Consider the following 13,504-nt stretch of genomic DNA (forward strand, 5'->3'; position numbering starts at 1 on the left):
ACAACTTCAGAAAATTTCTATGGTCAGATACTATGAGTTTATGTAAAGAGCACAGAAAATGTAGAATCTTTAATTCTTATACATATGGTCATTTATCCTTTAAAGAAAATTAATAGTGAATAATAAAGATTCTGAGAATAAATGAAAATAAGGTTTGACTAAATATGTACTGGGATTGAAAAAATTTAATTTATTTCTGATTATCTAATGCAAACTGAATAGGAAATTGGTAAACCACAACACTTACAAATACAACTTCCTGTGGGTTTTTTGCAGTTTGTGGTTTAAGAATGTAAAAGTACTATATGTGCAAAATATTTGTAAATCTCAGAACTATTTATTAGAACAGGCCTGACTACTTGCATGTATATATAAACATATATTTGTATAATTAATATGTTTAAATAAGCTTTTAAACAGTATCATTTATTTTATCCTTGATATGATTCTGCTACCATTCAGACATAAATTTGGACATAGCTAAATAAAAGAGGAAGTATTATAATATAGTCAAATATAAGAAAATATATACTTTTGTATATTAAAACTAAAATAATTTTCTATCAAAATACCACCATCAAAATAACAACAACAACTAATAAAAAACTGAGGAGAGAAGGGGAAAGGAGGAAAGATCCACCTATCTCCTTTGCTGTATGTTTTAGAATTCTACAAGTTGTCCATATATTTTTATAAAAATAAATATCATTTACAAAAATCATAATAATAAAGGAATAATCTGTACACATAAACAGTCTATCTTTTTTCATCATGGGGTGAAGAAGTCCTGCATAGGTGGATAAAAGGAGGATTTAACTTGGATTAAGTGGAAGCAGTTCTACATGTGACTATTTTCTTTAAATAACAGAACAGAGAAATAGTCAGGTGGGTTTAGTTAGGGAAAAGCTGCATGAAGATATTTTGAGGCAGATTTCAAAGAAACAAATGAATTAAAGGAGAGTTGAGGTGGGATAAGTAAGTCAGTTGAGTTGAGTCCCTAATGATAAAAGATGAGATAGGAGAAATATATACGAAAGGAGGAAATAGAGCAGGAAGGCAACTGATGGATAGGTTTGAATTCTAGGTACATGAATTTCAACATCAAAAATATAAAAAGCAAAAGGGACCCTGGAGCAGGAAAATTGTGATAAAAATTGTGTTGGAAAAATATTATTTTACCAACCACTTAGAATAGATTTGAAGGAGGAGAAAATTTTAGTTAAGGAAACCAGCTAGGAGACTGTTGAAATAAATTAGTCAGAAGATGATGAGAGCATAAATTAGATAGTGGAATGTAAAAAGGTAGCAATGGAACCGTTCTGACCTTGGTTAGGGTCAGGATTTTTTAATACTCATTATAATTCCATTTTTATAGATGCTCCTTCCATTGACATATCAAAATCCCTTCACATATTATGGTAGCAAGTCTTCATGGATTACTGTAGATAAAACAAAAATCATTCTGCTGGCTATCCTGTTGTTGAAAGTGCATGTCCCAGAAACAAATAATGTGTCACTAAATGGTCTGATACTAAAAGCCATACTGGCTTGCTAAAGCCTGACAAAGCTTAGGTTTCCCTAAAATAACTTTTAGGAACCTAGACTTAAATCCTTACCACAAAGAGACAGAGAACCTCTTAGTGGAGGTAATTCCACTCCAAGCTCTCTTGCCCCCAGACCCTTCTGCCCATTATTTCAGTTTCATTTCTTGTTGCTGCTCTACACAGTCAAGATCATCTGCTTGTTATCCCATCCATGAAGTTTTCTCATGCCTATCTCTGTTCCAGTCCTTTTTTGTTCCTTTTCTACTCTTCTGCCACTCAATAATGCCATCCTATAGTGTCTTTTTAAAAGGGGCAGAGGAGAAGAGGGAGGTCCTGATACATGTCTACTAGGAAGTTTACTTGATTCTAGTTAATTCTTTGCCCTATGTTCTTTTAGGTTACATGTTCAATTTATACCACATCCATTTTAATTGTGTTCATAAGTTGTTTTGTAAAAGATGTTCTGTGTTTTTCATCTTCCCAACCAAATCAAAGCTTTTTGAAGATGACACTTACTGTTATACAAGCAGTGTGAATAAAAAGTCAACCATGATTCTAATGTATATTTTGTAAAACAAAATTTTCCATAAAAAAATTTTAATGACTTAACACTAATTTCTTATTAATATTTCCTTAGAATAGAAATTATTCAGATTTTTGTAGTGTTTTATGACTGACAAGTTTTTCTCACAGTAATCCTGAAAAATGGATAATGAAAAATCAATTTTACAGATGAAGAAATTATAACTCAGAAAAATCACAAACCGATTGGAGTAAGTATTCAAACTCAGTTCTGAATCCCTTCCCATATTCTTTCCCATTATGTCACAGAACAGTCTTGTGCATATGTAATAGGTACTTTTAATATTATCATTAATTTAAAAGTTAGATTATCTAAAAGTAAATTGGAATAAAATAAGGAGATGAAAGCAAAAGCTATAACTTGTCACCATTACCTTCCTCATTTCAAAAGGGGAATATTTCTAAGGCACATAAAATTAAGGGGCCTACATATGAGGTATACAAAGAGCTAAAAGCCTAACAGCCACCTTACTTTAACTACAGGGATGTGTGTGCTCAGATTAACTTTAACTGTAGAATTAACCCGATAGTTGCTTCAACTCAATGTGCCAACTACTTGTGCCAGCCTTGTTAGGTGTGATATTTAATATAATCATTGATGTAAATGATCCTGAAGATCACAAAATTTGGGGCTGAAAAGGGCCTAAATTATCATGTATAAATTACATGTATAATGTAAAATATCATTATTATAGTAATAAACTAGGTTTAAAGATAAGGGAAAAAAGGTCCAAAAAAGCCTACATGAACCTTTAATTTACTTTTTTTGCCATATAAAAATGGCAAAAAAAAAAAAAAAATTTAAATAGCAATGAATTCGCTTTTTTTAATTTTAGCAATAAGAAAAAAAAAAAAAGACTCTATGAGATCTGACAGATAAAGTGCTATGATACTTGACCAATAATATTTTATACTCAACAAACATTTCTCAATAGATAATAAGAACAGGTATGGGGGAGGAAATAAGAGAATCTTGAAGAGTGTAATCTCAATTAAAAGTATTCCTCTAAATCAGTGATTCTTTAACATATTTTTTGTGTGGTGGACTACTTTGGCATCCTGGTGTAATCTACAGACCCCTTCTCAGAATGTTTTGTTGTTTTTTTTTTTTTTAATTCACAATTGATAGAAAAATATTCAGTCTCAGTTAAATGTAAATTTTTCTCCCATACAACTTCACAGACCACCTGAAATCAATCCATTAACCCTGGGTTAAGAACTCCTGTTTTAATGTCTTATTTTGGTGTGTATTTGAGCATGGATTCCTTCAAATTATGCCAGCAAAGAGCTCCTACCAAGTTGAAAAGCCTCTGAATACCAAACCATGGTCTAAGGACAAACTTGCTGTCTCTGCTATGTGCAAGGTACTAGGACTATGAATAAAGAGAAGCAAAAGATCACAGGCTAGAAGAAAACTCATTCATCTAGTCTAACCTCATTTTGCAGATGGAGAAAGTGAGTCTCATAGAGGTCAAAAATCACACCAGATATTGTCAGAGACCAAATCCAGGTCCTCTGCCTCCAGAACCAGGATGCTTCCCATTATACCACACTACTGTCCTCTCTCTCTCTCTCTCCTGGGGATGAAAGGAGTACTCACAGTTCAACTTAGGGAAAACCATTGTCAGTGTCTAAGTCAATCACCCAGCACTTTATTGGGCAGCCATTAAATTCAGCTACTGTTGCAGTATTCTTTATTTTGAAGCTAAATGGATAGAGGAGCTACTTCTGAAATTTGGATTTTGGGACAAAAATTTCTAGTTACCACTTTTCCAGTTGATGCCCAAAGGGCAAAAATCAATGGATGAGTGACACCTTTCTCCTTTTGTCCCTATCTCTACCAGTCACACAGCCTTTACAGTTTTTTCATCTCCACTGACAAAAGGCCTTACTGTCCGAAAAGAGTGGCCAGTTTCTCACCTCCCCATCGACAGGGTTGCTTATGAACGAAATCTTATGAGGTGGGATCTTTCAAGACAGTTGTAAAAATCTTGTAAGGCTTCATCTACTTCAGGGTTTGAGTAGGCCTGAAGGACTTTGAGCATCAATCCAAGGGCATAAGTAAATCCCCTTCCTGCTATCCTTCCATGACATCATTTTCTCCCTATTTCAGTCAAATATGGGCAACTATGTACTTATTGGTCAAGTTCAATTTCTTGGCTAGTTCCTGCATTTAGAATCTAAGACCCTCAGCCAATGAGGATGATGGTCAGTGGTGGGAGGGGGTATTTGCATTAGGGATTAAAAGTGTTACCCCGCCCCAGAAGTTTGCTCCTCTGCTTGACAGGTGAGCCGCCTTCTCACGAAAATGTATAATAAACTTTGCTTTGCTTCTAAAGATCTCTCCAGCTTTTTTATTAAATGGTGACCCCTCACTATTTCTGAACCACGCACTTACACCTTCTCAGTTGAGCCTCTTGTAATTAAAATTCAGGCCATCTCGTAGCCAAGGCAGGGACCCTGAAAAGCAGCAACATATAGTACCTGGCATACAGAGGAAGGGATTCAATTCAGCTCAGTTTATCAAAAATGTCTTAAGCCCTCGCTAAATACAAAACACAGAACTAAGTGCAGGAGGAAATATAAAGTTTAGATAATTCTATCCTCATTAAATTGAAGGGCTAAGTGAAGAAGACAGAACATATGCAGATAATAGTTAATGTAAAAGAATGAGACATGCAAAATGCTAATAAGAAATTAGAGTGGAAAAGTCATTACTGACAATACATCAATGAAGGCTACAAGGTACCATTTAAGTTAGGCTTGGAAAATTACATAAGAATTTAACAAGTGAAGGGGAGGTCAGGCACAGAGATAAGAAACATGAAAGGGAAGGGTGAAAAGGGAGGAGTATAATAGGGATGGGGAGTCATTCTGTTTTGGTTACTTTGTTGCTGTTCAGGAGTTTAGTCACTCTTTGTGACCCTGATATGGGGTTTTCTTGGCAATCAAACTCAGGTTAAATGAATTACTCAAGGTCACACAGCTAGGGAATATCTGAGGCTGGGTTTGAAGTCAGGTCTTCCTGATTCCAAACCCAGCATTCTATTCATGGAGCTATCTAGCTGCCTCTTTTGGTCATCTACCAAAGTACTAAGACTTTTGGGAGTTCCTGTACCATCATGAGAAGGTAGCCAAGCAACAAAATGGTACAACTGAGTTATTACATGTATTAGTTATATATAATAGCTCGGAGGATAAAACATAATGAATAGAATAGCATAGAGGCACATAGTAAACACTCAATATATGGCTGTGGATTAATTGACTGAACCAGTTCTATCCCACACGAGTTACATGCGACTTACTCTACTGCTTGTAAAAAAAAAAGCCAACCCAAGTAGAACACCTGGACTCATGTTTTAGGCTGAGCATTATGCTACCCTTTAGATAGCCTCTTGGGCAGAGAGGACATTCTAAGGCTTTTGAGATAGTAAGCTTAATAACCATCAGGTTATTAAGACCAGAAAAGGAGTAACTTCAAACTCGACAATACCTTCTGAGCTCTCTCTTATCCCTCAATTGTCTCATGTATGCGAGAGACAGTCAGGGACCTTCACAGTAGTATGGATGGAAGGATAGGATGCTAATCTGAATGATTTCAAATACAAAGCTAAGAAGCAAGAACTCCTCAAGGAGAACAGGGAACCACTAAATGGTTTTTGAGGTGGTCCATATGTAACTTTAGCAATAACTAAAGAAAGAATTCGAGACAACAGAGTATACTGGGGTGTAGGAAGATATGATGGTGTAGAAAAATAGTCCAAGAAAGAAACCAAGAGAGTGACTATTGGTTGGAGAATGGCTGAACAAATTATGGTAGGTGAGTGAAAGAGAATACTATTGTGCTGTAAGAAATACCAAAAGAATAAATTCAAGGAAGCCTAGGAAGACTTACATGAATTGAAAATAGAATGAGCACAACCAGGAAAACATTTTAATTAATAAAAACACTGTAAAGACAAATAAATTTTGAAAAACTTAAAAATTTTTATCAGTGTAATGACCAACCATGACCAGGAGGATCAATGATGCAGTATGTTACCCACCTCCTGTCAAAGAGGTTATGAATTCAAGAAGTAAAATGAGACATATTTTTAAACACTGCCAATGTAAGAACTTATTTTGTTTACCAATTTTATTTATTATAAGGGTTTTCTTTTTTCTTTTCCAAATAAAGAAAAAAGACAATAATAGGAAGAAGAAAATATAAATCCTTACTAATATAAATAAAATTAAATGTAAATTTTAAAAATCAATAGTCCAAGCAAACCTTAGAAAAACATAGTGAAGTAGCTCACCATCATAACTTTACAGCAAAAAGACCCAGGTTTGAATCCTGCCTTTTACTATAGCTTACAAGGTGTGTAAAAATGAGCAAAAGATTTTATAGCTATGAAAAATTATTCCCCAATCTGTAACATGGGGATAACACTTACTTCACAGGGTTGTTATAAAGCTTAAATGAGATAATTTCTGTAAAGATATTGATCAAATTGCTTAGACCTGGAAAAGACCTTAAAGATGATCTAGGCCAATCCTCTCGTTTTATAGATGAATAAATTAACTTACCAAAAGGTGATGTGATTTATAACACAGGAAGTAGCAGAGCCAGAATCCAAACCTAGTTTTAATAGAGTACAGAGGGTGAAAGCCAGATTACAAGAAGTTTAGGAGAAAGTAGGTGATAATTAAGAGGAAGAACCAGGTGTGAACAACATTTTTTAAAGTTTGGCAAAGAATGAGAGGCTAGTTTATGAGACAGTAGCTGAACTGAGTGGAAACATCTATATGTGTTTCTAGGCTGATGCAAAGGAGCCAGTGGAAGGAGAGATCAAAGATGCTCATTAGAGATGGATTAGAGAAGGTCATGGAGGAGATATGAGGATTAGAATCACAGGAAGGTAAGGAACTCAGAATTTACAGAAAGGATCAGGGGAATAGCTAGGTGACATAATGCTAGACTCTCAGAAAAACTTAAGTTCAAATCTTGTCTCAAACATTTCCCAGCTATGTGGCCCTGGGCAAGCCCTATTTGCCTCTATTCTTCACCTGTAAAATGAGCTGGAAAAGGAAAAGGCAATCCAGTATCTCTGCCCCAAAAACTCCCTAATGGGGTCATAAAAAGTCAGACACAACTCTAAGCAACTGATGAGATGAGATCATAGTTTTTTAGCTGGAAGTGATTCTAAAAGTCCATTTTACAGATAATCAAGTTTAGGCCTAGAAAGTTAAGAGACTTGCTTAGTTCCCCAGGTACTAAATCTCAGAAGTGAAAACAGAATCCAGATTATCTGACTTTAAATTGTACCTCACCCTTCCTAGTTATCAAATTATATCTTCCTCAGAAGGAAGAAAGGAAGGAAAAGTGAATAATAATACCGGAGAAGTGGCCAAAAATGAATGATGGGAATAGAGTTCTGATTGGATGCCTTCATTATTAAACAAACACTTGTGAAATACATGCCTACTAGCTCACAGGCCCTGTTTGATGCTGGCAGCAACATACAGAAAGAAAAGAGTCCTTGATCTGAAGCTTATAGGCTACTGGGGGGGGGGGGGGAGAGAGGAAGAAGGGTGCGAGGAAAAGGGACATGGGGATAGGGGAGGTGGGTGAGATGACATAGGGGAAGGGAAGTTACATGATGTCACGCACTGTGCTAAGTGCTTTACAAATATTTCATCTGCGAAGATATGATCACACACACACATACACACATTTTTGTAAATGTGAGCTACATACCTAGATGTTCTGTGGGAGCCCTCTAGCACCTGCAAGATTTTGGATGGGCCTTCTACAGAAGACCGACACTTGAGCAGAGCCTTGAAGCAAGACAGAGTGGTGTGGTACTCTGGATTCATAAGACCTAGGTAAACTAAATGAGTTTCTGAGGTCCCTCCCAGTTCTTTGATACTATGATCTCATGAATTCTCCTACCAAGGTATGGAGAGAATGCATCTCAGGCACAGGGAATGGCATGTGCAATGCACAGAGACAAGTGGAATGTCAGGTAAGTGGAACAGCAAGTAAGCCAGTTTGGATGGAATGGAGGCACACAGAGGCCTCCAAGAAGAGTAACTGTCTGGGGCTAGTTGGTTAATTCAGCCACTGTAGAGTGGAAGGGTGGCAAAAATAGTGGCACCTTGACAAGAATATAGAAAATGATTAAGAGTTAAAATATAACAGAAAGACTATTGAGCATCATGAGCACCCAGCAGAGGTCAGAAACTATACACTTAGATAATAATATAATAATAGCTAAGATCAATATAGCATCTAGTATGTACCTGGCCCAGTGCTATTATTATTTCAGTTGACCCTCATAACAACTCTGTGAAGAATACTATTATTATCCCCATTTTGCAGATGACGAAATTGAGTCAAACAAGAATTTTAAAAATTTATTCAGCTTTTCTCCCCTTCTCCTGTGTCTCCCTTTCCCTCGCTCCCCCCAGTAAACTATAAGCTTCAAGTCAGGGACTCTTTTCTTTCTGTATGTGTGAGCAGCATCAAATAAGACCTGTGAGGTAATAGGTATTTATTTCACAAGTGTTTATTTAATAAATGAAGGCATCCAATCAGAACTTTACCCCCATCATGCACTTTGACCACGTTTTCAGTATTATTGAATCAAACAGAGGTTAAATGTCCTGGAATCACTCAGCTAGTAAGTGAATGAATCCAAATTTGAAGAAGGAAAAGGAAAGTGGTTCTGATCTGCTAACAAAGAGCTGCTGAAGTTACTCACTGCCCTCCAACATACTTTAATTTATACACTCATTCATATTATTGTGAACATATCACTTTTGCCATTTATATGATAGTTTCCTCACTTGTAAAATTCTAGTATTATAGTACTAGTGTTATATATTAGTAAATTTTGGGGCAAGGATATTATAAGTTGGTAAAAGGATTAATTAGAACAATTTAGAGCTGCATTGAGAATAGTACTATACAGATTTCTTTTTATAGTGGTCAGTGAGGTGCATTGAGAGACCATAAAGTATTTTTCATTAGCAAAATATTTAAAGAATGTTTACTATAAAAAGCTTAAGGACTACTAAATCAATTCAATTGAAGTGAATCTTATGTGGAATTTTTCTATTATTTAAGAAACAACTCCTTAAGAACTACATAATTCATTGATGTTATTGGTGAAATGCTATACATTTAAGAAAAATTTGAGACAGAGGTATGGCACAGTGGATAGATTATTAGCCCAGAAGTCAGAAGCACCTGAGTTTAAATCCAGATACTTACAAGGTAAGAGATCCTTAGCAAGTCACTTAATCCCATTGCGCCAAAAAGCAAAACAAAACAAAACAAATCTCAAGATAATTCAATTCTACTCTGTAATATGTGATTGAAATTTTCTCCAAGTTCATTTGATATTTTAATTGATGGGCCTGTTTGAGTATTTTGTATATGAGTATTAATTTTTGTTATTTACACACAGGCCACCACATAGATATCCTAATTTACTCCCATGCCATTTATAGAATTTTTAATTAGCATATCATAATTTAATAAGTGTTACAAATGCCTTTTTCAATACAGTGATTGTATTGGACATTATTTACTGAAGTAAAATCACATGCAAGAGCACTGAACATAATAATTGGGAAAACCTGGGAAAAAAGCAAACTACATGCAAACAAATTCTCATGCAACATTTCTGTCCCAGCTTTGTAATTAGGTGTGGAAACTGATTTCAGGGGAATTGATAAGATGCAAAATCATTTTGGTGTAGTAAAAAAAAAAAACCTTAGCATAGCTGCGGTTACCCTACTTTGCAAGAACATTGTTCAAAATATTCTCAGCCCTAAAAAGGGGCAAAGTAAAATAAGGAAGAATCATTAATTTCCTAATATTCAACCGAAATCCTAAAATAACACTTTTCCTTATTTAACCAAGTTTGGACACATTTGGACAAAGCATTAGGAAGAACACTGTGGAAACAATCAGGAAAGATCTCCAGGGAATTAACTAGTTGATTCCATGCTGAAGGCTTTTTTCCATCTCTGGTGTTGTGATTTTTGTATCGTTTGATTAATAAATTGCTTTCAGGCCATAGGGGTTTTGGAAAAAAAGATACATACTTTATATACTTGCAAAGGTCTCCAAATGTGCTGTCATAAGCAAACATGATTTTAACCATGTTTGTAGGCAGCATTTCCTTAAAATTCATATATATTCTGTAAAAGATTTTTTAATTTTTACAAAAGCTGAACATATTTTTAAAAGCTGTATCAAAATCCAGTTAAACTACTGTGTGTGTTTTGAAAGGGTGTGGTTTTTCCTGTCCCTGAATTGTTTTGAAAATTTTTTCCACAAAGCCTAATTTACTTCTCTTATGTCCTGAACATAGCAAGTAAATGGTGCCTTAAATAGCATGAAAATAAAAAATTATCCTCACACTTACTGTTATTTTAACTCAAGTAAAATTATGAAAAGGTCAAAGGAATGCAATGAATACCTAAGAGATTTAAAATCTTTGTTCTCTAATTCCTTTTAAGGCAAATTCCATCAAACACAAAAAACTAGAATCCGGAAAGCTTAAACTCTGCATACTGAATTACTCCTTTACCTCTCTTCCCACATTATTTCTTAGCCTTCCTCTTGTCTTTCTTTTTTCTTCCTAAAAGTTCTATTTTGTTTTGCTTAGGCATCTTTCCCTGCTGAAATTTTGCCATCCCACAAAAGGATTTTTCCCACTAGAATTTCTAGTGGGAACAACAAACTTATTAAAATATAAATATGTTGGTCTATCCTATAGCTAGAGAGATAAGAAGTAAGAAGCTGACTTGACCTAGTACAAAAATATAATTAAATCACTTTTAGGAAGGTCGGGAGACTGGAGAAAAACCATATATACAATACTAAACCTACCTTTGCCTCCTACTGCTTCTACTACAGCAGAAGGCCTGTCCATCAGAAGGGATCCGTTTTAGAGATCCCAGGGAATACAGAAATCCTGGAGTACTGTGGTCTCTCTGGATGCCCCTCTTCCTATTCCCCTCACAGACAATGGAGGCCGAAAGAGCAGGCCACAAGGACATTCCTCCCCTACTTTCAGTGTTTCCTCCCTTTCTAACCCAAGCAATTAACATGAAAATGCTTGTGTCCTCCCCTTTCTCCCAGTGGGGGAGGTGCATGAATTAGGATGGGCTGAACTCCAGGAGAGGAGATTGGGAACCCTGGGATGAAATGGAGCTAGCTGGGCCTGTACTTCTCCCAAAGCCATTTGCCAGGAATACCTTCCTCAGGTATTCAAGGGCTCTAGACCCTTACACAATTAAAAAAAAAAAAAGTAGAAGCATCAGGTTTAGGTGAAAGTATGTTAGAAATCATCTAGTCCAATTTTCTTATTTTATAGTTGAGGAAACTGAGGCACAAAAAGGATGTGGGTTTTGCCCTAAGGGTAGCTGGGAGGCACAGTATATAAATCCCTGGGCCTAGAGTCAGGAAAAATTGAATTTAATTATAGCCTTAGATGCTGATTAGATGTGTGACCCTGGGCAAGTCACAAGTCTACCTCAACTTCCCCATCTTAAGAAGGTGATAACAATTGAACTCACCTCCCAGATTTATTATGAGGATTAAATGAAATAATAATTGTCAAGCACTTAGCACAGTGCCAGGCACATGTCAGTTACTAACTATTGTTACCTGCCCAAATTCATATCCTTAGCCCTCTGGCTCTAAAACCAACTCTTTTTCTTTTTTCTTTTTTTTTTAAGGTGGGTTGGCCTTGTGCATGATGAAAATTTGAAACTAAGAATCATTAACCCAGACTCTCATCATAGATTTCAAGTGGTCTCAATTTTGAAATTGTCCTTTTAGAAAGAGGGACAAGGATCTCCCTAACTAGGCTCTAGGAATAGACTATATGGAAAGTGTGTTAAGGCAGAATAAGAAAACCACTATTACTTCTATTGTTAAAATACATGCAAAAGAAACTTGTCTTATACTTTGGGCCAAATTAAACCTTAGTTGTTAATAGTCAGTAAGGTATTTAGCATTTATTATTATTATTAGCACCATGCTAAGTACAAAGAGATGCAAAAGACAGTCCAGCTCTCTCCAAGAGCTCACAGTCTTATGGAAGGAGACAGCATGCAAACTCCTGTGTACAAACTAACTATATAGAGAATAAATTGGAGCTAATCTCAAGAGGGCAGCCATAAGCAATAAGGAGGATTGGGAAAGGCTTCTGGTAGAATGGGGGATTTTAGACAGGATTTAACCAGGAGGCAGAAATGAGAAAAAAACAGAATTCCATGAATGGGGGATGGCTAGTGAAAATTTCTGGAGTAGAAGGATGGAAATTCTTGTACTTGGAACATCAAGGAGGCCGGTGTTACTAAATTTCAGAGTACAAGGATAAGAACAAGGTATATTAGAAGACTGGAAAGGTGGATGGCCAATGGGGAGGCAGACTATGAAAGGCTTTGAAGGACAGAGGATTTATTTGATTTTGTAGATAATAGAGAGTTCCTGGAGTTTATTGAGTGGGAAGGGGACAGTCACATTCACATTTTAGGAAGGCACTTTGACGCAATGGAGGATGGACTGGAGCAGCAGGTAAACCCAGTAGCAGGCTGTTACAATAATCCAGGCATAATGTAATAATGAAGGCTTACACTAGGGCAATGACAGCATCAAAAAACAAGAGATGTTACAAAGGCATAACTGACAGGCTTTGGCACTAGATTAAAGTGAGGAATTGAGGGTGACACCTAGATTGCAAGCCTACCTGGGCAACTGGAGTAATAGAGGTATCCTTTGCAGTAAGAAGGAGGTTAGGAAAAGAAGATTTCGGAGGGAGAGGGAGAATAAGTACGATTTTGGACCCCTGTAGCTTAAGATATCTATGAAACATGCAGTTCAAGATTGATAGACAATGAAAGATAAAGACTGAATACCAAGAGAGAGGTTAGGGCTGAACAAACAGACCTCAGAATCATCTGCATAGAGATTGTAGCTGATTCCATGGGAGCTGATGACATCACTATGTTAAATAGACTGAAGTAAAAGAGAAAAGGCCTATGGCAGAGCCTGAGAGTCACTCAGAATTGGTGAACAGGACTTGAATAGCCAGCAAAGAAACCTGAGCAACAGTGGTCAGACAAGTCAAAGAACCTGGAGAATGTAATATCATGAAAACCTAGAGAAAAGTAACTAGAATGATTATAACAGGTAGCATTTATATAACACTTTAGAGTGCACAAAGCGCTTTACATATATTACCTCATTTGATTTAAAGTAGCATTTGAACTCAGATCTTTTTTACGCCAGTTCTAGTCTATCCACTGCACTACCTGACTGCCTGGGAATATCACAGACAAGAGAGTGATGGACAATGTCAAAGGTTGCA

The 13,504-nt window shown here is 36.1% G+C and overlaps 1 protein-coding gene across 6 annotated transcripts in view; it reads right to left on the minus strand.

The window, feature by feature from the left end:
• Positions 1–13,504, minus strand: part of TJP1 (tight junction protein 1) — a 288,816-nt gene that overhangs the window by 127,920 nt on the left and 147,392 nt on the right. The window contains exon 1 of one of the 6 annotated variants that reach the window (XM_051980966.1): positions 11,017–11,151. The exons of the other annotated variants lie outside the window; for them this stretch is intronic. The gene's annotated coding sequence lies outside the window, so the exon portion shown is untranslated. Of the gene's footprint in view, positions 1–11,016; positions 11,152–13,504 lie in introns of those variants that run through there. 6 annotated transcript variants of the gene reach the window in all.

This window comes from Antechinus flavipes, chromosome 2, assembly GCF_016432865.1.
Source record: "Antechinus flavipes isolate AdamAnt ecotype Samford, QLD, Australia chromosome 2, AdamAnt_v2, whole genome shotgun sequence".
Lineage (NCBI taxonomy): Eukaryota > Metazoa > Chordata > Mammalia > Dasyuromorphia > Dasyuridae > Antechinus > Antechinus flavipes.